Below are 5,480 nucleotides of genomic sequence, written 5' to 3'. Positions count from 1 at the left end.
GTGGACTTACACCCATGTCCGGGATCGCCGTGCACAGACTTTATTGGCGCGACTTCGTATAGGTCACACGTACCTTACACAAAGGTACCTCCTGACCAGGGACCCTCAACCTTACTGTGATGACTGTTTGGTGCCGCTCACTGTGCGGCACCTGTTGGTGGAGTGCCCTAGTTTGATCGAGTTACGACATCGCTACCTCTACCGCTGTCGTGGTAGGGATAGCGGTGTCTATTATCTCTCAAAGGTCCTTGGACCAGCTTCTCTGGCCCCTGGCCATGACGTTTTTAGCTTTCTGGGAGAAGTGGGCCTCCTCCCCAATTTGTAAATTTTATTTGCTATGTATTTTAATGTTTTATTTCATTTTATTGTAGTCTTAGTTTTTAGTTAACTTTAGTTTTATTATTTTTTTAACTACTTTTTGTTTTTTAAAACTATAGTTGCAGCGCCATATGACCCCAGCTGTTGCGGCGCCTAAGGCAAATCCATCCATCCATCCCCTCCACACCTATTCCTGCATTTAGTAAACAAGCTGTAACCTGGAATTTGATACAAAGCGAGTTGTTGGTCAAGTCTGGTTTCTGTAAAAGCCAATAAGTCAACTTTCTGATTTGGATTAAGCATGAATAAGACAGTCTGTAAGAAATTGTAAATTGGAAGGTATAGACCTTATGGTGAAATTGAGCAAAGTGATTACATTACTGCAATTTGGCAAATCAAATGAATCTAAGAACTCATAACTTGGGTTAGGAATTTTAAGATTGTGCGTCTGTATGAGAAAGTTATTAACATCTAAATCATTGTTATATTTTTCATGAAGCACAACTAGTGGATTGAAGTAGTTTACGAAAATCATAAAAATTATTATTAATATAAAAGAAATTATTTTTAAGGTGAGTTAAAGAAGTCTTCATTACTAAGTGAATAGAAAGGTAGGTCTGCTAAGGACATTATAAATAAACTTAAAAATGGAAATTTACACTAGCAAACATTTTTTACATTACTGTTTCCTCTTGCGAAGGTCTTTCTTTGATCGAGTGTAGTGATCTGCATCATCGTTGTCCTTGTCCAAACTTCTAGCACTATGAGCGGCATCAGCACTGACAGCACTCGTTGTTGCAGTACCACAGTCGCCCACAGCGCCACCAACATCACAAACGGGTGCAGATCCAGTCTTCACCTTACCAGCAGCTATTGAAGAGTAGAGTGACGTACCAGCACCACTGTCCACCAATCCCTGACCAACACTGGACGAGACAGAGGCAGTAGTTCTAGAGATGCTTTTGGTGCCCACACCACCAGTGAAGCTACTTGAAGTTGCAGTTGTGTGTGCAGATGAACCACTAGTTCCCACTGCTCCGTGTGAGCCAGACGAAACAGAAGTTAAATTCGTCAACGGAGCACCAGCACTGGGGTGTGTATGTGTGTGTGTGTATATATATATATATATATATATATATATATATATATATATATATATATATATTGTTACGTTCACCGGTTAAATGGGGTAAGATTGGCATCGGAGAGCCGGTGAACAATAACTATAAAAAAAAAAAACACTGCAGGTTCAACTGGTGAGGAAATGCAAATGGGGGCACTTAAGAAGCTATTTAATAACCCAATAACAATGAAACTGACATACACATATAGATGTAACATTTAACACAGAAATAAATGTAACAATAAAGAACCCAACTTAATACCTAACAATAATACTAATCCTATATAGAGGCAATGTGGAAAAAACGGGACAAGCGGAAGTGATACTTATAAGGTGTCGCAGTGGTGAAGTGCTGGGTGAGGTGGATCCCACAGTAGTCCAAGAAGCGTTGTGTTCACTAGTTCAGGCCTTGACCTCGACTGACTTCCAGAAATCAGGGAGCTTGCTTAACACTTCCACTTGGATCGAATGGGGCCCCGTGAATCCAACTTCAGGACAGTAGTGGGACTTCATGAGATGGTGACGTGGAAGGTTCATGAGACGGTGATGTGGAAGGGGAGGTGGAGAGGTGGCGAACAAGGTAGCAAGCGCAGGAGGTGATGGTAGTGGAGTTTGTTCACCATAACAATATATATATATATATATATATATATATATATATATATATATATATATATATATATATATATATATATATATATATATATATATATATATATGTATATATATATATATATATATATATATATATATATATATATATATATATATATATATATATATATATATATATATATATATATATATATATATATATATATATATATATATATATATATATATATATATATATATATATATATATATATATATATATATATATATATATATATATATATATATATATATATATATATATATATATATATATATATATATATATATATATATATATATATATATATATATATATATATATATATATATATATATATATATATATATATATATATATATATATATATATATATATATATATATATATATATATATATATATATATATATATATATATATATATATATATATATATATATATATATATATATATATATATATATATATATATATATATATATATATATATATATATATATATATATATATATATATATATATATATATATATATATATATATATATATATATATATATATATATATATATATATCTATATATATATATCATATATATATATATATATATATATATATATATATATATATATATATATATATATATATATATATATATATATATATATATATATATATATATATATATATATATATATATATATATATATATATATATATATATATATATATATATATATATATATATATATATATATATATATATATATATATATATATATATATATATATATATATATATATATATATATATATATATATATATATATATATATATATATATATATATATATATATATATATATATATATATATATATATATATATATATATATATATATATATATATATATATATATATATATATATATATATATATATATATATATATATATATATATATATATATATATATATATATATATATATATATATATATATATATATATATATATATATATATATATATATATATATATATATATATATATATATATATATATATATATATATATATATATATATATATATATATATATATATATATATATATATATATATATATATATATATATATATATATATATATATATATATATATATATATATATATATATATATATATATATATATATATATATATATATATATATATATATATATATATATATATATATATATATATATATATATATATATATATATATATATATATATATATATATATATATATATATATATATATATATATATATATATATATATATATATATATATATATATATATATATATATATATATATATATATATATATATATATATATATATATATATATATATATATATATATATATATATATATATATATATATATATATATATATATATATATATATATATATATATATATATATATATATATATATATATATATATATATATATATATATATATATATATATATATATATATATATATATATATATATATATATATATATATATATATATATAATATATGGAGTAGGCAGTAGTCACCTGCCGCCCGGTGGAATACTCCAGGAGAGGTACTTACGGGGATGTAGGCAGTGCTGCAGACTGAGTGATTCCCCGTGTCCTCTCTTCCCGGTTCCCTTTGTGGTCTCATTTATACAATTGAGCAGCTGCAGCCTGCCCTCTAAAGACAACTTCTACTACTTCCTACACTACACTACAACACCTTACACTTTTACACTCTCTTCAAATCAAAATTTAATAATGGCTTCACCACGCCCTGCCTCGGAGTCCCCTCTGGGAGGGACCATAAATGTCCCCAGGTCGGACTGCCCTCTGCTGTCGACCTTGGGTGTCTTGACACTTCATCTAATACTTTCACTATCAATTTCTGCAACATTCGTGGCCTTCGTTCTAATTTTCAATCTGTGGAACACCACCTCTCCTCTACTAAACCTCATCTTCTCTTCCTAACCGAAACACAGTTGTCTGTGACTACTGACAGCAGCCCCTTTTCTGTTCCCTCCTACTTGCTCTATCCTCATTTTCAATCCAAAGCTGGATGTTGCGCATACGTGCGTAACGACACCACTTGCTCTCGTGCCCACAATCTTGAATCTTCAGAATTTTCTACCATCTGGCTAAGACTTCAATGTCACTCTCTAACTAAATTCATCTGTGCTGTATACCTCTCACCTAATTCCTCTGACTATGTAAAATTCTTTGACTATTTGACTTCCAAGGTGGAGCACATCTTATCTCACTTTCCTTTTGCTGAGATCTCCATTTTAGGGATTTCAATGTTCACCACCAGCTTTGGCTTTCATCTTCTTTCACTGACCAACCTGGTGAACAAACCTTCAACTTTGCTATCCTTCATGACCTAGAGCAGCTAGTGAAGTTCCCTACCCGTATTCCTGACCGCCTTGGAGACACGCCCAACATTCTTGATCTTTTCCTAACCTCCAACCCTTCTGCTTACTCTGTTAAACTTTCCTCTCCGTTGGGCTCCTCCGACCACAATCTAATTTCCGTTACCAGTTCTATCACTCCAGTGCAGCCTCAGGACCCGCCTAAGCGGAGGTGCTTCTGGCATTTTAACTCTGCTAAGTGGGAGGAACTAAGGCAGTACTATTCTGATTTCCCTTGGGATGATTATTGTTTTCATGTCAGAGATCCTTCTCTTTGTGCCGAGCGCATAACAGAGGTGATTATCTCTGGCATGGAGCTATACATTCCTCATACTTTCTCTAACCCTAAAGCTAAAAAGCCTTGGTTTAACTCTGCTTGTTCTCGTGCTGTCAATGATAGAGGCGGCTCACAAACGGTTCCGTAGCCATCCAACTGCTGAAACTCATGCCCTATATATTTCTGCCCGTAATCATGCCAAATCTATTCTCCAACTTACTAAAAACTCTTTCATCAATAGAAAATGTCAAAGTCTTTCCAATTCTAACTCCTCTCGAGATTTCTGGCATCTAGCCAATAATATCTCTAACAACTTTACTTCTTCGTCTTTCCTCCTTTACTTCATCCAGATGGCTCTACAGCTGTCTCTTCTTTTCTAAAGCTGAACTCTTCGCTCAAACCTTTGCTACCAACTCAACTTTGGATGATTCTGGGCATATTCCTCCTACTCCTCCACCCTCTGACTACTTCATCCCTAAAATTAAAATTCTTTATAAAGACGTTTTCCTGGCCCTCTCTGGCCTTGATTCTCGGAAGGCTTACGGTCCGGATGGAGTCCCTCCTGTTGTTCTCAAAAACTGTGCTTCCGAACTCGCTCACTGCCTGGTCAAACTCTTTCATCTGTGTCTCTCTACTTCTAT

This window comes from Portunus trituberculatus, chromosome 26 (genome assembly GCF_017591435.1).
Source record: "Portunus trituberculatus isolate SZX2019 chromosome 26, ASM1759143v1, whole genome shotgun sequence".
NCBI classification, from domain to species: domain Eukaryota; kingdom Metazoa; phylum Arthropoda; class Malacostraca; order Decapoda; family Portunidae; genus Portunus; species Portunus trituberculatus.
Note: the sequence above shows the minus strand (reverse complement) of the source record.